This window comes from Ochlerotatus camptorhynchus, unplaced genomic scaffold (assembly GCF_037179485.1).
Source record: "Ochlerotatus camptorhynchus isolate MF236.1 unplaced genomic scaffold, CSIRO-AGI_Acam_v1.1 ptg000328l, whole genome shotgun sequence".
In the NCBI taxonomy this organism is placed as follows: Eukaryota; Metazoa; Arthropoda; class Insecta; order Diptera; family Culicidae; genus Ochlerotatus; species Ochlerotatus camptorhynchus.
The window spans coordinates 4,454,003-4,478,131 of NW_027040816.1; the positions used below are offsets into that span (position 1 = coordinate 4,454,003).

The 24,129-nt window shown below is 41.4% G+C and overlaps 1 protein-coding gene and 1 pseudogene across 1 annotated transcript in view; both read right to left on the bottom strand.

Annotated features, from left to right (window-relative positions):
• LOC135708143 (uncharacterized) overlaps positions 1 to 24,129 on the bottom strand; it is a 508,021-nt gene that overhangs the window by 436,314 nt on the left and 47,578 nt on the right. The window lies entirely within an intron of this gene.
• LOC135708224 (uncharacterized) overlaps positions 13,114 to 24,129 on the bottom strand; it is a 58,983-nt pseudogene continuing 47,967 nt past the window's right edge.

Here is a 24,129-nt window from a genome sequence, read left to right on the forward strand (position 1 = left end):
ACACATTTCTATGGTTTTGACAGATGGGATCGCTGCGCATTTGAATCGGCCGTTATGGCTTCTCGATCAAGAGTTAAGTTTAAGTTTCATGTCGGTCTGTCGATGTCAAATGCCCATCAATAAAGGTATTTTTGGAAGCATTTTGACGTCTAGAGGCCGGAAATCGTTGATTTTTTTAAAATAGAAGTGGGAATACTGATGCCGACCCATCCATATGGGTATTTTTGGAATCGAAATGACGTCTAGAGAATGAAAATCGATATTCGACGGCATTTTGAAATCTTCAGTATCAAAATACTTAATACTGAAAAATACCCAGAGATTGGAAAAAGATATGCGACGCCATTTTTTAATTCAAGATGGCTTCCAGTTTAAGAAAAAGTGGGAAATACTGTTAAATACCCCATTGATATGATAATTTTTGGAATCGAGTTGACGTCTAGAGAATAAAAATTGATATCCGACGCCATTTTGAAATCCATGACGGCGGCTTCTGGTTTAAGAAAAGTGAGAAATGATATCAAATACCATACAAATGTTTTTTTTTTTTTTTTTAGAATCAGGATAACGTCTAGAATCTTGAAATCGAAATCGCCATTTTGAAATCCGAAGCGACGATCTCCGATTTGAGAAATAGTGTCAAATAGTATGGGTATTTTCAGAACGGGATGACACGTAGAGGCCGAAAATCGATGTCAGACGCCATCTTGCAATCGCAAATGGCGATTCCTGGTTTCAGAACATGTGAGAAATACTGTCAAATACCCATCAATGTGGGGGTATTTTCGAAATCCCACTAACGTCTAGCGGCCAGAAACCGACGTTTAACGGCATTTAAAAATGTTATTCATAACAAGAGTAAAATACCACAGACAAACAGACATAACACATTGAATATTTCTCAATGTAAAACATCATCGCTAAAACATTACCGCCATCTGTTGAGTACACTGTGGTGGGTAGTACGCTGAACAGATGGCCGTAGTGTGTAAACGACAAATGCAAGGGAAGTGACTATGCGCGCCACAGGTGGCGGTACTACCAACTACGATACTTTTAAATTGACCGAAACTTTCGACCGTTATGTCTGTTTGTCTGTGAAAATACTGTCAAATACCGATCAATGCGAGCGGAATCGAGGTGACATCTAGAGGCCGGAAATCGATGTCTGACGCCATCTTGAAATTCAAGATGGTGGCTTCCGATTACTGCAGAAGTGTTAAATACCCTACAAATGGCGTCGGATATCGATTCTCGGCATCCACGCGTCGTTCCCGTTTCGAAAATACCCAGATCTTAGGATATTTGACACTTTTCGTGAAACTTCAAGTATCGATTTTCGGCATCTACGCGTTGTCCCCGTTCTGTAGGGTATTTGACACTTCTGAAAACCAATGGTAACTAAATTGGATTTCAAAATGGCGTCGAGTGTTGATTTTCAGCTTCTACGCACCGCTAGGGGCACGCAATAACCTTTAACTCCGACGCAAGCAACGGCTGTAATTAAATTAATTCCATTAACTACTGCTACTACTACGGAAAACAAGATCGATGGAAAACAAATCAAGGAAAAAAAAATCGAATTTCGGCATCTACGCGTTGTTTCCGTTTCGAAAATACCCATATCTTAGGGTATTTGACACTTTTTTTAAAACCGATGGCCGCCATCTTGGATTCCAAATTAACGTCGAACATCGATTTTCGGAATCTACGCATCGTCATCGTTCCGAAAATAACCATATTGTGTTGATATTTCACACGTTCTCTGAAAACTTATGGCTGCCATCTTGGATTAAATATCGATTTTCGACATCTACGCGTCGTCCTCGTTCTGAAAATATCCATATTGTAGAGTATTTGTGGCTTTCCTGAGCCCGAGGACCACCATCTTAGACTCCAGAATGGCCCCGCTAGTTAATTTTCGTTTAATATAAAATAACATTTTATTACCAAATATAATCCGAATGCCATCTCTATCGGCAACCGATATTTACTATTTGGATACTATATTGATGAGTGACGATGCCTGACGATGCCGCGACGCGTGACAAGTCGAATGAGCCCCGAATCGAAGTGAAAGTGGAAAAAAACGAAGGAAGCAGTTTTCGAGTCATTAATTGCGTCAATTGAAACAAGTCTTTGCTTCAAATGAAATGAACTGATGCACTTGACGACAGAAACAAGCGATAGTCATGTCATGTTTGACAGGAGGAGTGTTCATCGTGACTCGATAACAAGAAACATTACGCGAAAATGATATTGCTCGAAATGAAGTGATTCTGCGGAAAGCTCATTTTCTTTTCTTTGTTTCGAAAATGCAGAACCCTGTCATAACCCTGATGCATATTACCGAGCCAACACGGCATCATCATAATTAGCGAAAAATCAGTTTTAGCCGAGATTTCAGAACCACTGTGAACTGAAATCTCGGCTTGTTTTATATTCATTCATATTTCATATTCGGCATTGCAGCTTTCATCCGCCATTTTCATAGCGCTACTAAATATTAGAGTGTTCTACCTTGCCTATTTCTCAACATTCTTTAGAAATTTGAAGGGTAAATGGGGTAAATGTTGAGTTAACTATTTTCTTCTATTTTGATACGATTCCAGAAGGTAAAGATGTGCGTGGATCAAGGGGTAAGTCACTCAGCACAGTGTGCCGAAAGTAGATTCGGCACAGCTTGGGCATATTCATCGGAAATGTATAGAGAAAACAACTTTTTTTAATGGTAATGGTTCTTAACAATCCATTATTTGTAACGTCCACTTACAAAAAAAACCATAATACAAAAGGTCAAGTTATGTTTCGCGTTTATGCAGGTAGTCAGTGCGTGAGGGTAATAAGGCTGTCTACGAGACAGTTGCGATCAACTGTCTTTTTTGTTTACCAAGAACTTTTGACAGATCACAGTAGAACCAACAATCAATACGAAACCTATTGGTCCTAAACAAATCGATTAACGTATCCCATTCTAGTCAAAATTCTAGTACTACGCAATGTTTATTTTGATTCGCTATGAAATTTTGACAGATAAAATGAGGGGTTATTGGATTTTCCTATGTTCCGAGGGGTGAATCGATTAGCTTGGGACCGAAGTTAGCACCAGAGCTGAGCCAAAAAGTTGAGCATGTTTCTTCAGGACCTACTAGTCTTAGAGTTACCTCTATGGAACTGGCAGTTTATTCTCATATGATGATATTGATGATTTTTTACTTAAATTTGACAGATGGAAAATTTTCAAATAAACCTGCTTATCCAGCAGACTTATTTCTGACAGACAAGGAATCAATTTTGACAGACGCTTTCTCGAAAATCGGCCGATCAACAACAGAGGTATTTTCGAATATCTTAATTTATTTTCGGAGTGTCAAATCTTAGTGAAAATTTTCCAAATGGAAACCTAAGGCTGTGTTCCATTTGGTGAATTTTCGCTTAAATTTGACAGATGGAAAATTTTCAAATAAACCTGCTATTATACCAGACTTATCTCTGACAGACCAGGAATCAATTTTGACAAACACCTTCTCGAAAATCGGAAGATCAACAGCAGAGGGATTTTCGAACATAATAATTTATTTTCGAAGTTTCAATTTTAAGAGAAAATTCACCAAATGGAACACAGCCTAAACATGACGCGATCACCGTTTTATCTCTGCAGGTAACTAATCACCCTGCCATATTTTAGCCAACATTCGCTCCGAACATAAACTGCTTTCTACTTTCAATTCCGTTATCATTGCCCGGCCCCAGAGTTGGTTGTTCCGTGGTGGGTGCAAAGGTAAACGGTTGCATTTATAATAAATTCTCCCCTACCACCGATTTACCACTCTGCCGGTCCAAGATGACGACCTTTTCCGATAAGAAGTCCCCTGAAATAATTTATAATTATTGGGTACTCGGGAAAATTTATAAAAACATCCTAACAACAAACATAAATTACGGGAACGCAAAGTTTCCGCTGTCTCCACGTGGGTTCTCTCCAACTTGCGGGGTCTGGAGATGAAGACCTTTGTATCCTAACTTCGTACCTTACTCGGCGATTTACGCGTCCACCGCCGTGCGAAATGATGAAAGACCACAATTTGCAAGCAGGAAAACAGAATTTTAATCTATGTACATTAATTGTTAACCGTCGCAGAAGTAGCAGCAGCAGCAGACACTTCCTCTGACGTAATGCGAGACTGTGCCGGTCGTAGTCGGAAAAAAAATATTGGCGTGACGCATTACACGGCCGATGAGAGTAGCTCAGTAACTGAGTCGAATTTAAGTCAAATTATAAAAAGTTGTGTTGCTTAAAATTTTGGTCGACTTTCCTCATATTCAATCAGTTTTTTTTCCGGAAATATGAGGACAAATGTACGAAACTAACTCGTAGGTATGGAGAAATTTCTTGCGCGGTTTTAGAAATTTCTACAAACGAATGTGAAAAGTTACTCTGAGTTAGTTTCGTTTTCAGTGCAGTGAGCGAGTCAATTTGTCCTCATATTTCCGGAAAAAAACATATTGAATATGAGGAAACTCGACCCAAATTTTACTCAGCCCCTTGTTTGAAAATGTTTTCTTATGTTCTACAAATCCCATGTGCTTTTTCAGTGGTCTTCGTCAAAGTATAGAGAAGATGAATTAGAAAGATTTGGAATTAAACGCTGTACGCGGTTATGTAAAATTATTGAATCATATAAGTCTGCACGGCCAATCAGAACGGCTCAGCGACTGAATTCAATTGACTCAGAGCCTTTTATTTCCATACGAAATTTACTCATATTTGGAGAAAAAAAACCTGCAGGAACTAATAGCTAATACTCTGCAGGTTTTCCAAAATATGAGTAAATTTCGTATGGAAAGACAATGCTCTGAGTCAATTGAATTCAGTCGCTGAGTCGTTCTGATTGGCCGACAGATGCGCGGAAGGGCTGACAAAATCGGGTCATTACTGTAGACCGAGTGAAATATCTCTCAATTTCCATTATATTCAACAAGTTTTTCCTGGAAAATCAAAAAAAATTACTTATTCACAGAGTAGCTCCACTTTTAGCAACTTTGAGTCGAATTCGACTCCATTTTGACTTACTTTCATTGGCCGTGCAGGACAAAAAAGGAAAAAAGTCATGAACAATAAAGCACGACTCGCGCCAGTGGGTCACGCAAGAATGGTGCGAGGAAATGAAAAAAAAAGAAAAGAAGCGAGAACAAAAGGAAAACTGAAACGGCACGCGAACGGGAAGAATGGGGCTCATTAATTTAATTAGGAAATTATGGGGAGGAAGGCGAACGTCATCGCCGCCGTCGTCGAAGCAAAAGTTGTAATTAATAAATTAAATCTAATAATTTTGGCTTCCAGGGTGCGGGGCTGTAGGCTCGAAAGAATGGTTTTCAAGTTACCTTTTTTTTGTTCGGAGGTATCGAATGACGAGAAAGTTCCTATCATTAATGTGAGGGCACTCATTAGGTTTGTCTCAACTCTTAAAACCTGATTCTAAGCGAAGACTACAAACCAAGAAGACTGGCAACTCTACCAAAAATCAGGAGACAGTAACGGCAACGCCTCTTCTGAGCAAAAGTGGAACCAGTGTATGATGGTGTGTGTTAATTCACAAGTATATTCACACACATAGTTAGAAATAAATAGCGGTCAATTGTTGGTTTTGTTATGATTGTCGTACTGAGTGAAACGTTTTTTTCTTTGCTTTATGCTGACAACGAGTAAAATTCCAGCTGAAATTGAACAGATGCGTAAGTAAATTTGTTTTGAAAATTAAAACTATGGCAATGATGCCATTCAAAATCCCACTAAACCTTCCTCGATCATTAATTTGCTATCTCAGAATTATCTTCCACTTTTTCTAAGCCTTTTAGTGATGCATTTAGTAAAATGCATGCTCGTTCCGCATGGCTTTGACACCTGGCCACAGTGGGGAGGTTTAAGTTGTGACGCTCGGCAACTTGGCACGGTAGTCGCTGACCATTTGAATGTCACTGGCCAATCTGATACTGCTGTTATCATTCTCTGGAAGGGGTCGGTCGATTCCAAGAATTGTTAAAGCATACAGATTATTTCTATCCGGTGGTTTCATGTTCTGACAACATCTAAAATGGACATATATTCTTTATCAATGCGTGATTGTAGTTTTTCAACCTTTCATTTTCATTTTCTCCAACATTAGATCCTGCTACGCCTTCCGTTGGATCGTGATGTAGGTACCGGATCTTTCTTCTTTTTGAATCCTTGAATTTTCAGCAGCTTCCGAATGACGGTAGTTCCCTCTATGGTGGTGGAAGCTGCCAATTCCTTATAATTGATTGCTTCCAACAGGCAAAATAAACAATATTTCGGTAAAAGTAAAAATTACTTTCACTAGATATCGATCCGAGTTTCAATCCTCTACTTGATCCACCATTACAAGTTTTTCGGTTTGGAGTTGGAAAACCACCGGCTTGCTGGGATTAGGATACAAATTGCCGTAAAATTGTGTAGAGCAAAACAAAAAGAACAACGAGTACCGTGTTATGATTATTCGTTTCGGTGACATTAGGTCACACACACAGTCACTGTTTATGAACAGTCTCACTAACACTTGTGCTTCAAAGTTCCACCTTTGATTGACAAAGGCGCTGTTATCAGTGACGTTTGACATTTGTATGGGAGAAGGGAACTGTTGCCAGTTTTCGTTCTAAGGCAGTGTTGGAAAGCTCATTTTCAAAAACAAAGTTATATCGCTGTTCTAAAGATCTTTTTTTTTTTTGTAAATTTATTTATTTGTACAGGCTAAATTACATAAACTTTACAGAGCCAAATTAATTTTTGCGTTATACAATAATGTCTTAAATCTAAAGTTATAGGAATTGAACCGAGTACTCGCGGTCGTCTCGAGCCCGAAGGGAATCGTACAGCTCAGATCTGACTCCACGATGCTCAGCACAAGACCAAATAATGTGATCTGCGTCCTGGTAACCTTGTCCACATTCACAGAGATTGCAGGCCCCCAGCCCAACACGGATCAAGGGAGCGTTTAACGAATAGGGATTGGACATGAGGCGAGACATCACACGAATGAAGTCTCGACCCACCTCCAACCCTTTGAACCAAGGAATCTTCGACACCTTAGGGATGATCGAATACAGCCATCGTCCCAAACTTCCTTCACTCCATTTATGTTGCCAGCTGGCGAGCGACTGTTGACGATAAATGAAAAAAAAATCATCGTAGGCGATTTGGCGATCATAAATGTCGCCTTCCATAGCGCCCACCTTAGCAAGTGAGTCCGCCTTCTCATTGACCGGAATCGAGCAACGAGATGGGACCCATGCAAAGGTGATGACAAAAGATCTTATAGATAAAGCACTTAGAAGCTCTCGTAATTTCCTTGAGAGCGAATAGCGAATAGCCTCGAATAGCCTCGACAGAACTGAGACTATCCGTAAAAATAAAATAGTGATCTGGTGCAAGTGAGGCGATCGTTTCTAGCGTATAATGTATTGCCGCCAGCTCAGCAACATACACGGAACAAGGAGCATTAAGCATTCGAGAGGCGCTATGAAATTCGTTATGAATACCAAAACCGGCGGACACCTCTACTAGAGATCCATCTGTGAAGAACGATCTTGCGGAATCAACTTGGCCAAACTTTGCAGCGAAAATTGCGTCATAGATAAATCAAAACTAACTGAATTTGCGAAGTCGGAGAAGCATACACGATTAGGATTATGCTATGAAGGGCGGACATCCTGTGTTATGTACACGTAATAAAACGAGTTTGAGGGTTTAGCCACATAGTTTAGCTCAAGAAGCTTCTCAAAGTTTTCGATTACCAGTGGGTTCATAACTTCACAACGGGTGAGGAACCTGAGGGACAATTCCGAAAACCGATCAGAGAGTGGCAACATGCCCGCCAACACTTCAAGGCTCATCGTATTAGTCAAGTGCATGCATCCTAACGCGATACGAAGACAGCGATACTGGATCCGTTCCAGTTTGATTATGTGCGTTTTTGCCGCCGACTGGAAGCAGACACTACCGTACTCTAAAACCGAAAAATTCGTTGTCCGGTACAACGTTAGAAGATCTTGCGGATGGGCACCACGTTCCGGTAATTGTACGGAGAAAATTGATCCTTTGTTGGCATTTCCGCTTCTGATACTCAATGTGGGATTACCAGGTGCATTTGGAATCGAACCAGACCCCAAGATATTTGAACGACAAGTGATCGGCTTACCCAAAAGTTGAAGCTTCGGTTGTGCTGGGCTATGCTTCCTAGAAAAAACGACCAACTCAGTTTTTTCCGTGGAGAATTCGATACCTAGCTGGATAGCCCAAGTAAACAAATTGTCTAAGGTATCCTGTAAGGGTCCTTGCAGGTCGACCGTTTTGGGCCCTGTGACAGACACTTAAACATGAGCCCTGAGGGAGACCCATGTAGCTAAATCGTGAAGCTGTAGAGTTTCCATGAGAAAAGCTCATATGTTTCTCTGACAGCAAATTGTACAAAAAGTTATTAATTAATGGAGAAAGGTCACAAGCGAAGAGTTTGTCTGAAAAGACTTCAACCGATACTGAATCAAAAGCCCCCTTAATATCCAAGAACACAGAAGCCATTTGCTCTTTTTTGACATAAAATTACGTCTGTGATTTCTATATGAGGGTACACTTTGTGAAAACCGAAAATGGAACATGTAACAAAATTATGAAAGATTTTGAACGTGAATAACTCAGCTGCCACTGGACCAATTTCAATAATTTTATCACCAATCGATCACATATATTTCTACGCATAAATTTAAGACTTTGTTATTTTTCAAAATGTCACTATTGAAAATTGCACGAATGTGCAACAGTTGCTATGATAATTAAAATTATCACCGATTGCCTGCGAAAATCGATATCCCTAACACAGATTTCAAAGTTGAATTCCAACCGGTCTCACTTAACGTTGTTTATTCAATCACCGCGTGGTGAGTGGTGGTTAGAGTGATGCGCTCCACAATACTTAAACGACTCCAAATCGGATCCTGACTAACCTCTCAAAATTTGAACCCATTTGGTGAGAAACTGAGATGGCACAAAACATTTGAATTTTGTATGGGAATTACTATGGTAAAACCAAGATTTTTGTTCATGTCTATCTAATAATTCACCATATCGATCTATCGAGTACAGCTTTCAACTGTACTTGTAGCTACTTTTCCAGCTACAACTTTGCTGAAAACCACTTTTTGATTAAATGCAAGGATCGAAAGTTATCAATGATTCAATGCGCTGATGTCTTATGATCATGCTCAATCAACTGCTTAGCAGGCAACATTGGTGTTTCTGGGGCGTTGAATAAGACACACAAATCATGGCTACTATGTCACACTGCAAAATACAGTGTTGCCTACAGAGCAGCTACTTGATCATGTCATAAGTTAACCAATCTCTTAAATAATTAATAACTTTTTCCTGTCTCGTTTTACATAAAAACGATTTTCAGCAAAGTTGTAGCTGAGAAAATTTTCTATAAGAATGGCTCTCGAACTGTTTCGCAGCTCAATATCGAAAAAAAAACGAAAAGGCAATGAACAAAAAGTCGAGATTTCCCATAGTAATTTACATGTAAACTTCAAACGGCTTCTGCGAAGTCTGTTCCTAACCAAATGAGTTGTTACTTTGGGAGGCTAATCAGAATCCGATTTGAAACTATTTAAGCACTGTGGAGCAAAAAAGTCAAATTTTGCATCAGTCTAGTGGTGGTATTCTCCAGTACACAACAAAATGCTTCCTGCAAGCAGCGAGCTGCAGCCCACATGAGCATCCATAGAAAGAGGAAGAAGCTGCACCGCTATTGGTCGGAATTGATCATTGCCAAGCGTGTCATACTAAAGAGTGTAAATAGAGAGAACCCCGCTCAAATTCCTATTCCTGCACAAAACACAAGCTCCTGCTGCAGTTAAAAAATAAGATTTATTATAAAAGATCTCGTCACCATTGCGTACAACCCCATAGGGCTGTCCCTTGTAGTTTTTTAGCAAAAGCCAACTGAATTTCTGTGGAAAGCAGCGCGACACAGTCGTTCGTTCCTTTGCCCCTACGGAAACCAAATTGAGTATCTGAGAGTAGGTGGTTCATCTCAACCCATTTGTCCAAGCGAAAAAGGATCATTTTCTCCAACAATTTTGGAATGCACGACAACATCGCGATGGGTCGGTACGAGTTGTGATCTGACGCGGGTTTGCCAGGCTTTTTAATGGCTATAACTCTCCCCGCCTCCAATCATCCGGAACAATATTGAGCTCCAGGAACTGACCAAACAAGTTCAACATGCGCCTCTTAGCGACGTCTGGGAGGTTCTTCAACAAGTTGAACTTGATCCTATCAGCCCCCGGAGCCGAATTGCCACACGAAAGGAGCGCGATTGAGAGCTCCACCATTGAAAAAGGCTGGCTGATCTCGTCTACCGAATTCGTCGTTTCGCGAGGAATCATCCGTGCCGGCACGGAATCAGGACACACTTTTCGCGCGAACTTGTTTGAAGACCGGTTACGTATTCTTCGCACCGCGTTCCAAAGCGTATTCATCGACGTTTTGTCACGCAGTGAGAGGTAGAGCCATGGCAAACAACAATCACCAGTAATGGTCGCTGCTCACAAGCAAAACGTTACACTCGCTGCTGATGATGAAAAGCACAACGAAAACAGTGAAAACTTCTGCAGTACGATCATGAGAAAAAGCGAAACGACAGAAGAAAATGAAAACAATGCCTACGCATTCCAAGTTCGTCTCAGCAGGTGCGACTGTGTGAGTTATTATCAAAGCAGGCAACATTAAACGGAAGCTGTTGGGCTCACTCACCAACACACTCACATATGCAAGCAAAGCAGCAACTGCTTTAAAACGAGCACAGATGAGTGTCGTGATTGTCGGGAATGATCAGATCGGTGATGGATCACAACCGAAGATGACATTCACCAGTTGCTTTTTACTTCTTTCGTCAACTTGATAGATGGTCATGGAGAGAGCTTCGACGAGCACATTGATAGGAATGTACAAAGCGTTACTACCATCAGTTGTTTGACGATCGTGATTATGATAGGTCGCAACTCTGCTCTTGAGTTCGCGTTCAAGAGCCGAGTACGCTTCGAAATGCTCGGGGGTTCCACGTTTCCGGAAAAGCTTAAACGCATCGGACTTTTCACGATAAACCTCTGTGCATTGCTGGTCCCACCAAGGGGATGGAGGTTTCCTACGAAAAGACGTTCCTGGAACCGGCCGAGTTTGAGTTTGAAGCGCGCTGAAGATCAGATCAGAGAGGAAGTTATAATCCTTCAACAGTGGAAGCCCTTCTACCGACGTTAGGACTTCATCGATCACAGTCTTGAACTTTTTCCAATCGATATTACGGGTGAGATCGTACGCTACGTTAACGGGTTCCGACGGACTGAACCCACTGGCAATCGAAATTTTGATCGGCAAGTGATCTCTACCGTAGGGATCCTGGATTACAGTCCACGTGCAATCCAACGATAATGCATGAAAGCAAAGTGTGAGGTCTATTCTGCTACCATTCGAGGATGGGCCAGCTAAACGTGTTACTTCTCCATTGTTAAGAATTGTCATATTGAAGCTGTCGCAGAGGTCATATAGCAAAGTAGAACGGTTGTCATCATACAGTTCCCCTCAGCCAGTACCGTGGGAATTCAAATAATCTATAATCAACCGTGGATCAGGAAGTACCGAACAGATATGTGAAAGTTGTTTTCGATTAACAACGGCTCTAGGAGGAATATAAACAGAAGCAATACAAAGGCTCTTACCTTTAATAGTAGCCTGACATGCGACAACTTCAATACCTGGAAATTGTGGAATATTCACTCTATAGAAGGAGTGGCACTTTTTGATCCGCAAAAGTACCCCTCCTCCACGTGAATTCTCACGATCCAATCGAATAATATTAAAATCATAAAAAGGAAGATCGATATCTGAAGAGAGCCAAGTTTCACAAAGAGCAAATATATACTTTGTTACAATGATTACAGCTTATTTTATATACACCTGCTTTACCTAAAACATTAACTGGGTCTTTAGTGGATCCTAACAATGATTTCTGCTGGTTATGTCTACTGGTGAAAACTAAATCTAATCCGAATTGTTTTAACTGTGGTCTTAGCTTACAAGTAATATCTTGATCAAATGGAACGGACACTCGTTTCAATGGTTCAGTTGCTGCTGTGAGGGTTGTAAATAATCTCCTTTGTAGAATTCTCGCTTTTTTATCGATGATTGCCTGGATTGTGGTCTCCTTGTATCCGTTGAGTCTTGCTGTTTCGAGGATGTACTGTAATTCCTTAACCTTTCCTGTATCGCTGAGTGGAAGAGTCTGCATTCGATGAATCATGTGGTGGAAGGCGGCCATTTTCTGCTGGAACGGATGGTTGCAAGTATAGGGGATAACTCTTTTGGTGCTTGTTGGTTTCCTGTAAATTTTGTATTCAAGCGAGGAAGATGATGACGATTCCCTGATGACTAGAAGGTCGAGAAATGCGAGTTTCCCGTCTTTTTCTACCTCGTGAGTGAATTTGATATCCTTGTGAATTCTGTTGATCTCATCTAAAATTTGTGGAAGGTCTTCCCGTTTAACTACGCTGAAGATATCGTCAACAAACCTCCACCAACGGTTTGGTAATAGTCCTTTCTCTTTCAGGATTGTCTCCAAGTTGGCCATGAAAAGTTCACACAAGAAGGGGGATAGGGGGTTTCCCATTGGGGCTCCTTTCGTCTGCTTGTAGAAGTTACCTCGGATAGAGAAGTAGTTCTCTTCCATACAAAGGCGGGTCAGCTTAAGGTACGTTCGAACCTTGTTTCTCCATGCTGCATCCTCTCGTTGTGTTAATAGCCAGTCCTCCAAATGGTTGATCGCTTCCTTGACCGGTACGCTGGGAAAAAGAGCTGTGACGTCGAAAGATACCATAATCTCGTCCTCGTTGATGTCTCCTGAAGATTGTAGTTGCTGGGCGAACTCCTGGGTGTTACTAACTGCTTTACTCTGGAACTGATTCGGCATACTCTGGAACTCTTTGACTAGCCACTTCGCTAGTTTGTGGGTGGGGGAACCAACTGCAGACACGATCTCTCGCATTTCATTTCCTGGTTTGTGGACTTTGGGGATACCTTGGATCCTGGGTAGAATGGGATTGGGTTCCCGTAAACGACCTGCTCCATCTCTTAATATCGATTTGCACACCTTCAATGCTTTCTCCACGCGTTTCACTATGTTCTGTAAGAGGTCTACTCGAAGTTGTCTATACGGTCCGTTGTTATTCTTCGTTGTCATCTGATTATCGTTATCGTCCTTGTCCATGATAACGACCGCGTTTCCCTTGTCTGCCTTCACGTAGTATACTGCTTTACTTTTTAGCTCCTTTATCCGAATTTCTTTTTCGTTGGCGCGACTTTGTTCCTGTCCGTCCTTGATTATGTTCGATGTGATAGTCCTAACCGTATTCTGTGATGTTGTTGGAAGCGTCTTGGTAATCGCTGTTTCTGCGTCAATGATGATCTGCTCCACGTCTGGCTTGGTTGTAACCGCGTATCCTAGCCCCTTGTTGAGGTGTGTCAATTGTTCTTCCGTGAATGCGGTCGTCGATCGGTTGACAACCAACCCATCGATGGAGTGAACCCTCAGCGTCGTGGTGATGGTTGATGGGATCTGCTCACCCGGTTTAAAGGTTAGTCACATATAGCGGAGGTTAATAAGGCCAAAAAGCAAGAGGAAAAAGGCCTAACATACGATTTCAAATCAAAGGTTGCAGAACACATCTTCACAGAGGACCACCAACTATCGACGGAGGACATCACGATTTTACGAACCGTATCTACACCATGGAAATTGGATGTTGCAGAAAGCCTCGAGATCAACAAACAACGTAATTCAACTTTACTCAACAGGGATCAAGGAAACGGACACATGTGTCTTTTCAAGTCACTACCTAGGACACATCAACGAGTAAGCAGCGGAGTACCTGTTCCTATAGAAAATTAAATTTAAGTTTACCTAGTTTCTAAGTGAAAATGTACCTGTGTTAATATATATTCGGTAAATGCGATATTTTTCATCAGTCGAGTATTAGTACAAGACACTGAAGAAGTCTCCACATTGTAGACGAAATACGAGTACCTGTCAAGGATAAGCAAATAAAGTAGTGGAATTAAATGGAAAATACTAATCCTTCTCTCTCTCCCCGACCTCGTTTGGAAAATTATCCATCGAAGGAAATGATTGCTGCAAGGAGGGGCCACTTCAATGTCAATTGCTTCAAGAGAGTCTTCTCAGTAGGAAGCACTGCTAGAACAATGCTTTTCAGAGGATTAGAAATATCGAGATACTTGAGGATGCCGTCCACATTGTCATCAAATGAGAACAGCCCCGATGAAGAAGGGGCTTCTGTCATAGGCGTAGCCAGAGGGGGCAGGGAGGACTGCCCCCTCCTAAACTCAGCAACACAAAGGCTTGCGATGAAATGGCATTCAGCCAAATTTTCCATAGAATTTTTTTCGCCCCTCCCTAGCTCGAAACCTGGCTACGCCCTTGGTTTCTGATCTTAGACTTGGGGTATCAGGGGTTTTCGATGTCCCCGGGAGAGGTGGAAATTCCTGGGTATAGTCAGTTCTGCGGAATCCAAAAGGAGTACCTGATAATGTTTGCACCATTAAAGCAATGTCAAAATTTAAAAAAATCTCAAAAATTTCGTTTTCGAGTTTTTTTTATTTATTCAAAGGGGGATGTTTCTCAGAGTCTTAAACTATGTTAATCATCGATCGAGTTTCCACACGCTTCCGAAATGCACGGCAGGTTCTAATAATGTAGTCTGGATCCATTTCTTTCCAGGTACGGGTCAATGTTTGTCTGAGGCTTGCTCTACTCGGGTGGCGTTTAGAACAGGCCTTGGCCTTCATGAAGAACCATATTGAGTAATCCAGCGGATTAAGATCGGGGCTGGATGGCGGCCACATATCCTTCGCCCCGAACGGAAGATGTTCCTGCAACCACTTCTGAGTGCGGTTCGAGGTGTGGCACGGAGCCCCATCTTGTTGAAATACAACATTTGGCTTCGGACCGTACTGTTCTTTGATCCACGGAAGAACATACTCACTTAAAATCCCGATGTCCCGATACTCCGTGTTGACCTTGTCGCCTTCTGAAATGAACACCGGGTCCATTTTTTGCCATCGGAAGCCACCAATCCAAACACCATAACGCTAGCAGGATGCTTGGTCAGATACACGTTCTTGTGCTCGTCGGCCACGTCTTTTACCGGAAGAGAACTAATATACCGTTCGGTTCTGGAATTTGATACGGAATCGACGGTAAACATGCTCTCGTCGGTGAACAGGATTACCGGATTTTTTCGCTTAAGGAAGTTCAAGATTTTCTTGCATCGTTCGACTAGTAGCTCCTGGATACTGTTTGGTTATCATGTGAGTTTTTTTCCGTGCCCTCGATTTCGCCTCGCAATCTTCCGTTACGATCTTCTGTGCCGTAAAGTCACTGATCCCGTGTTCCTTTGCCATTTTCCTTATTGAACGCACTGGATTCACCCGAATCTTCCTTTTGAAAGCAGCGATCACCCTCGGAACCCGAGCTGACCTAGGACGACCTGTGGCCACCTTCGCGGATAGTTGTCCTTTCTTTTCTCGGTCAAAAACCCCTTTGACGGTCCACCGGGACACTCCCACGGCGATTGAAATGTCTTTTTGCGACATTTGCGCGTGGGACAAATCACGAATACGCTGCCACTTCGTCATGGTGCAACTGTCAAACTAAGTAAATCATTTTCTTTAAACACAGCCTACTACGGTATGAGCTACAGGTTACGTACATGCAAAGATAACCAAGGTATTGTATGCACAGGTGAAACGGGAACCTTATTTGTACGATGGTGCAAACATTATCATGCATACGGTAGAAGTCTCCTTTTTTCCACCACTCCTTGATTTGGGCAAGCTGATTTGGGGTTCTTGATTTGCAACTTTTCGCGAACGAATGCGTTTTCGTTTCCGTGCAGAACCTTCCGGAAAACTGTAAGAAATTCCCTCCTGAGCCAAGTCAGACTATATCTCGTCATCTGACAAAAGAGAAAATGGCGTGGCCGTCTTAAGCATGTCTGCAAAAGACTACCGGGAACGTTCCAACTCCCCGAAGATTTCCACAATGAAAGATTAAGTTTTTACTCCGGAGTTCACCCAAAAATAACTCAATCAATAAAGCATAAATTTGTAGGTCTCAGTCTCCCAGTGCTCTCAAAGGCCATCTCCTCCACTTCGATGTATCAATATTCTTGGCATTGTCTTATCCTGCCTTAGGAGCGGGACTTTCCCCTCTCAGTATTTGGGTCACCATAAAAAGGAGGAAAGCTGCCGCCACACAGCGACGACGCCAGCCAATATGGCAAGAAATTCGAACCCCTCGAACAAGCGCCGAGCCTCCGCTGGCTGGGCCTGGTCGGTCAGACATCGTTTTCGCTAGTCAGTGAGTGGGAAGATTGTGAAAGCAACTTATCTGCCGTCCCACACTCGGAGCGTATCTTGATCAATACTGCTGTTAGGGGGGGGGAGTGATAATACCTACTACTCCATGGAGAGCTTTAATTCTGCGTCACGTCTGTGCCGGCAAATTGTATGGAACTGGTAGCAGTTTCTATTCATGTAATCAAATTTATCGGTTGGTTAAAAAGCATTATTCATTTGACGATTTAAGTCGACAGCCGTGTTGGAAATAAAACGCGATTTCATTGCCATAAATCGATCACTGTCTTTCTATCTCAGTCTATTCATAGTGAATTCTCGGAAGCGTCCATTGAAAAAGTGAAGCTGGGAGTTATTTTTCCCACACCAAATCTGCTGAAAAACCGGCTTTTTATCCCAAATGGTTACACGGGGTGTGAAAATTCAGGTGCACATACCCACAACCCCAAAACGCAATACAAACCAATCAAATTCATGCACTTGTGGCTAGTGACACATTTGCGCCTCCTAGAGTAATAAAAAATAGCGGAAAATGAGGAGATAACACACCCAAAAACACACATGGGGCTTAGGGGAGGGGAGGAAATACATGACACTCAACATGAAATTCCGAGTTGAAAAGCACAAATCACTTTTTGACATCATCCTAGCGGGATCGAAGGAGGAGGAGGAGGACGGCGCAAAGTCACAAGACAAACACATACACAGCTTCGCCGTTTGCAGCGGGCGGGAAGCCCATGAGCCCACATGGCACGGTAGAAAAATAAAATTGATTACGTTTTTCATTCCTGTGCCTGCTTGGATGCTTTTGGTTCGGCGGTCGGTTGCTTGAATGGGTTTGAAATTTCGAAGGATGCGGATTTTTCCTTTCGCATCACATCTTGCCCGTCTGTGCTTCTTGACTTCCTTTCGCTGATGTTTATTTTGAGAATTTGTCATGACATTTGGAAAGGTTCGAGTGTGAGGATGATGACGACGACGATGATGATGTGAACTTTGATACGAGCAGCTGTTTTTCTTTGTGCTTTCAGCTGAAACAGTGGAATCAAACACGAGTTGTCCAGTTGGACCAGTCCCCAACAGAGTCAAAAAATCACGGCCTTCTGATAAACTTCTAGTTTCTGTGAAATCACCGACGTAAGTGGCATCCAATAACACGCCATTCACTTCGAACCGAAACTAGGTTAATTGGCCTACTACTTAGCTTTCACGTCACTTTTTTTTCGCACCACATTTCGGCACGGACCACTAAACTGCCCCATCATTGTGAGATGGGAAGTCATCAATCAACCATGCACTCCATTCAACACGTCGTCGTAAAGAAAAATGCCTCCAATAATGATGGTGCACAATTTCCGGCACTCTCTCATTTCGGTGGCAAGATTATCCTAATTAACTGATTACTTTTAATGAAAATTTCATTCCATGTCCCGGTTCTTGCAAAGCTCGTAAAGAGCGAATTAAGGGCCTGCAATGCTATTTAATCCGCCAGCGGCGATTCTTTGCCAGTTGGACAATATCAACAAGGTCAAAATTGAATGAAGATTCTCCGAAGTATAAACCGCCCGCTTTGATGGTTGATAACCTTTGCAATTATCTGCCAAACCGCTCCATCTGTTTTACGTTCCCATCTAGAAGTGGAAAATGGAATATGGGACTTAACTCTGTACATAATCTAGCAAGAAGACAGAGAGAGCGATTGGGATCCATCACCGTGTGTCGGTCGTTGCAAGAAGGGTCAAACTGTTGAACGACCATGCAGAAGCTTTTCTCCACCCCCACCCTGTTGCGGTTTTCGGATTTTAGCCCCGGGGGCTGTAAGTGTATTATATAAAGTGGAGAGGCGAAAATACAAAACGGATGGAACAACCATAAATCACCATTTCAGCACATGGTTGATAGTTAAGTAATGGCCATAAACGAGGGAATCGAGCCAAATTATCAAGAAGCGAACAAGTGGGGAGGATTCTTCGAAACGGATGAAGAAGGATATAATCAGCTTTTGAAGACGTGGGTGCTATCAATTTGGAATGATGTGCAGCTGAGCGTACAGAAATGGAGAAGATAAAATCCATATTTTACAATTGAGTGATTTTTTTTTCGATCTTTTTCCATCGCATTTCAGTTCAAGGACTTATGGTTGTCCAGGTTTTTAGAAGCAATGGACGCAACGTTATCGGATTTGACGTAGGACTACGTCTTTGTGGAATATACTGGGGTGCGCAACAAAAAATTGTGTAACGAAATTGGGTCAAATTTTAAACGGGGTAGGGAACCATTTGAATCAGATATGACAAAAGATTTATTTGGTTTTACAATTATAATTATTTATCAACAGAAAACAATTGTAACTTGATTAACTTTATCGTCAAAATCAAGCAATCACCGTGGTTATGCTTCACCGAACCCCTTCATCGTCCTCAATTCGCGAGCGACAATATTTCAACAGGGCCCTCCTCATACGATGCGGGAGAAAGTTTAACTAAAATAACTTACAAAGTGTTTTTATGTTACTTCATACGCGAAGTTAACGATTTTCAGAGTTGGTTGGAAATGCTAACATGAAGCTTTGGTGTGATGATTTATTAGCTAGAGAATGATCTTTAGAAGAGGGTAGGTGGATAGTTCCGTTAGAGTACGGCAGTATGAAAATTGAATAGAAGTTGAAAATGAGCGAAGGGCCATTAATGCGACAGTTTTTCAAGATAGACGCACATTTTTGCCTAACCCGTCGATGTAACGTGGGGCTTGAGGTAGTGATGAAAATGTCGCTAGAACTATTCCACAGCCGCAGTCAGTTTATGAGCAACAAGAAGGACGCACATTTTTGCCTGTGGACTTGGAGACATACTTCAAGTCCCCGCGTACATCGTACGGGTTAGGCAAAAATGTGCGTCTATCTTGAAAAACTGTCGCATTAATGGCCCTTCGCTCATTTTCAACTTCTATTCAATTTTCATACTACCGTACTCTAACGGAACTATTCACCTACCCTCTTCTAAAGATCATTCTCTAGCTAATAAATCATCACACTAAAGCTTCATGTTAGCATTTCCAACCAACTCTAAAATAACTTTTCAAAAGGACGTAAGTCGCAAAAATAAACAAATCGATATTTTGCTTCTAACCGAACATTAAATACATGCTTTTCCTACGAGTTAATGAAAAACAAGGTTGGAAATTTTAATGAATTATGGAAAATATATTTAATGAACGCCCAATGTGATCTACTTTCATTGTTTTTAAAATGGTGTTGATTTTATTGTCAACATGACTTAACTGTTAACATTTGATGATAACACAAAAACTGCAGATACGCTCACAGTGAAGCGTTGTATGTGAAAAAACAAAGCAACCCTGACTAAAACATAAATATTATAAATATTTGTTTATAGATGTAGCTACCCAGAGATGATGAAGAATTAAAACGACAACACGAACTACATCAGATGTCAGCCAAGGTAGTGTACGACGAAAAGAAGAAAGACAAAGCGCTTGCCAAAGAAGATCCCACTGTTCGGACCGCAAGTTTCGAGAGACGTATCTTCACTGTAAAACAAAAACCGGTGTATCTGATTTGACGTATGTGAAAACCGTTCTGTCAAATAGACGAATCATGCGATACCGACGAATCGATCAAGGTGTATGTGAGTAGTACACAAGTAAAAGGTGTATCATTTTGTTTTATAAAAAGCATTTTCCGTGTTTACGAAAATGTAAATGGTGGGCGTTGGCCAAGTTTGGATTTTTCAGATAAAATCCTAAATAGGACCTAGATTATTTAATACTCTAGAAACTATTAGAGATGAACTAGCCTAAGGCTAAAAATCTCTTAAATAAAGAATTTAAAAAAAAATTTAACTCTAGAAACCTCAAGTCCGTGCTCTGTCAAAATGTTTCATTGTGATTAATCAACACTCAAAGGGGTAAAATATAAAATTTGGGGTAAATTTGAAAGAAAGGGAACTTGGAGTGTAGAGCGCACTGCCCACTGGACGATCCTGAAGCCTGGCCAAGTGAGTGGGGTATGGGTTTATTTGATTGAACGTCATTTCCAATGTATATATTGATACATTCAAACCAGTTGCATTTGAGATAAGACAGAGATAGGATGCGGAGGGCCCGCTTAGGAGGAGCGTAATCCATGTTATGGTTTCCATTTATTAAATAGTTCAGATAGGCTAGAAATGACAGGTTTATGGTGAGAGAATGTACCATATTGGGAAAGCATAATTTTCATAGGGTTCAGAGCGGCTGAGCTGTTCGTTTGTAGTTTGACCTTCCTTCAAAACCAATTTGGCTCTTGAACAATTTTAAACTTGTTCTGCATTATTCACATGTTGCAATTATTGAAAAAGAGCTCGATATAAGATAGCCACAGAGAACAGACGTTGAGGCTCCAAAATTTCTCTAAAAACTTTTGTAAAGATTCCTATTCGACTTAAGCGCCTCTAACGGCGACTTCCCCACTTAAAAACCCTCTTTGACAACATGATGGCGCTGGCGTTGCAAAACTTACACTAGACACTAAGTGCTGGTAGCGCCAAATGGAAATTTTCAGCAGATAATTTATCGATACTAGCGCCAAATTGGTCGAAAGTGATAAATTTATAGATGAAATCAGGAGATGCTAGCGCTACGTAACGGCAACGTTTCCACTTAACTTTACACAAGTTTCTGACCGAACTTGGACGTCTGGTCTCTGTGAGATAGCTTATTATAATTAAATAGAAATGCCGAAATCTTACCGAGTAGTTTAGCTGTTTTGATTTCGGTACAGTTTGTTGAGGTCGGGTATAGTTTCTGAGTATGGATGCCCATTTTGAAATAACTTATACTAGCACAGAGTAATAGTTTTATTGCTAGGGAACTTTCTTTTGGTATCGTCTTTTCTTCATACAATTCTCATTATTCATACTATACTAATCATGTTCAGTCTTAGAAATGTTATATGTTTAAACCTTGTTCTAGATTTGTTTGTTATTCATATCTTATGTATTGCAGCTCGTGAGAGGTTACCAAATATGGGTTCTTTTTCTCATCCACAATAGTTTGGGGGGAGGGGGCGATCTGAGAGCTGAATAGAGGCAAATAAAATAGGGAACACAACACCATGACCCAAACGACTAACCAACGCATGCAACTCACACTTAACTTGTTCTATTTCTTTCTTCCCCTCATGTACCAATATTACCTACCTGAGAACAAATGGGAACACGGTCAGATTTTCAATAGGAAGAAGGAAAAAAAGTGAGAAAACGTAAGAGAGTAAGCAGTCAGAAAGGATTAGGCCATTTGGAAACAGCCAATTTATACTGGACGGAACTGGTAAGTAGGATAAGAATTGTAAAAGGTGTGTGCTTGCATAAAATACCTATTTTAGAATTACCTATAAGCCACATGAGAACCTCATTTGCTTCAATTACTACTCCATTGCAGCACACACCTAATAATGATCACTAACATTCATATAGTTTCAGCATTATCGACATTTATAATCAAAAGGTGAGTTGCAAAGTATAATTACTATGCATAGATATAAGTTAATGTACCAGAACCTGGACGGACACGAGCCTACCCAGGGGAGGACCCGGATACGACCACCCATGTGTGTCTAGAGTATCGCACGAGCTGACGAGTGCAACGGGAAGCACAGTAGGTGTATAGACTAGGGGGTTAGTCCCTAGATAAGCCAACTTAGCGTTTGGCACAGCCTATACACTGAACAATTACAATTACAATTACAATTACGAAAATGTACAATTACATTTTTCACAATTTCCTTAAACGCAACCCCTTTATCCAACTAATAGCAGAAACAGATTTTAAAAATAGCATTAACTTTTAAATAGGATTTAATAATCTCATATGGACATTGGTATCCAATATTTCTAATTTTCTATCCAATAATACATACGTCCTTTTGAAAAGTTTTGCTTGTATTATCTTTAAATCGGATACTCTTCTTCTTCTTATTTCGTTTATTTAACGTCGGTCTCTGTTCCGCAATCTAGTGCCAATCAGAGTCAATGTTGTAATAAGAGTCCCGTCAAGAGTGAAGCCAGAAGTACCAATCGAACTGTCAAGCGGGGTACCAAACAAGCAAAGTAAATAAACATCTTGAGCCAGTGAACTACAAGTACATATTGCATTCATTACTGACACTATTTTAGTAATTTTAGATGAAAAACATTACTTCGCTTTATTTAGTACATTTTGGTATATGTAAGTTATACCAAGCACTTGTTTGAACATTGTTCAGGTTCTATAATTGTTTTTGTCTCCCAGAAGCTCCGTTATGGAAATTACATTTTCCATCCGATGCTAACGCAAAAAATCTGGTCCCCGTTTACTCTGACGAAACATAAATCACAAACAGTGCTGCTTGTTCGAAACATGTTCTCTTGGCGGGACTCTTATTATAACATCGACTCTGGTGCCAATCACCGACGGACATCGATTGCCATCCATTGACGGCAATAGAATGTGCAGGAAGGCAGCTTCCACACCTTCTTAGGATATCGCACCCATTCAACACACATGGGCCGGGACCAACGGCTTTACTTCCCTTCCGAAGGAAGACGTGACCAGAGATTTTTATGCCTCAGAAAAATCCCACCGACCTCGGCTGGGATTGAACCCAAACCCATTGAGGTGAGAAAGCAGTCACGCTTACCACTACAACACCGGCGCCGGCTATCGGATACTCTCCCATGATTTAAGGTGGCTCCAAAAATATTCCAAAGACAAAACACCGGTTTAGCGCCAGAGCAGATTTCAAAATCAATACTGATGTGCTGACCTGTTGTTCCAAGCAAAACCGCACCATGTTCACCAGTTCGATGCACACGGTGTGGTTCTGGTTTTCGGGTACCCGTTTTCGTGTTCACAAGGACACAAACAAGGACCCATGAAGTGGCATATTTTGATAAAATATAATTTATAACACTGTGTGGTATATATTAGCGCTAGTGTAAGCAGGTCTTAACTTGACGCTTTACGAGTCAGCAAGCCGTGTCTGCAGTAGTGATGGGCGATCCGCTCCCGAGCTGTTCTATAGACCCGATTCTCTAAAGTGAACTGATGACCCGCGGTTCATTTTTTAGGAACCGCAGCTCACTGATATCACAAGTCTAAACCATACATTCCATCACTCAAAGCGGAACTTTTAAAAAAGGACACATTACTCCACTTACGCATTGAACAGCTACCGCGTACACCAAGACGCGCGAGTAATACAACATGTGCCTACTGATCGACAGCACCAACGATAAAAGCAAACTTCCAAGTGGGAGAGAGAGAAATGTGTAAATGTGCTACACGATCTTAATTTTCTACTGGTAGGTATTATCCAATTTATTTATGTACCCGACTCTTATTGCTGATGGTATTCCTCCAGCATATGTGCTCTCACCTCTCCTCCCATCATTCACCGGGGGGAGCGGAAGATCCGCACAAAAGCAAATAACCGAAAAGCGAAATGCAGCTCTCCAGCTTATCAGCTCAGCTCCGGATCCGAATCATCGACTCGAATGATTAACTGGGAGCTGTTTAGGATGACAACTCTCGGACCCGTCAGGCTCTTCGGATCTTTTTTTTTTCTCTCTCCATTCTTCACGATTCAGCTCCGG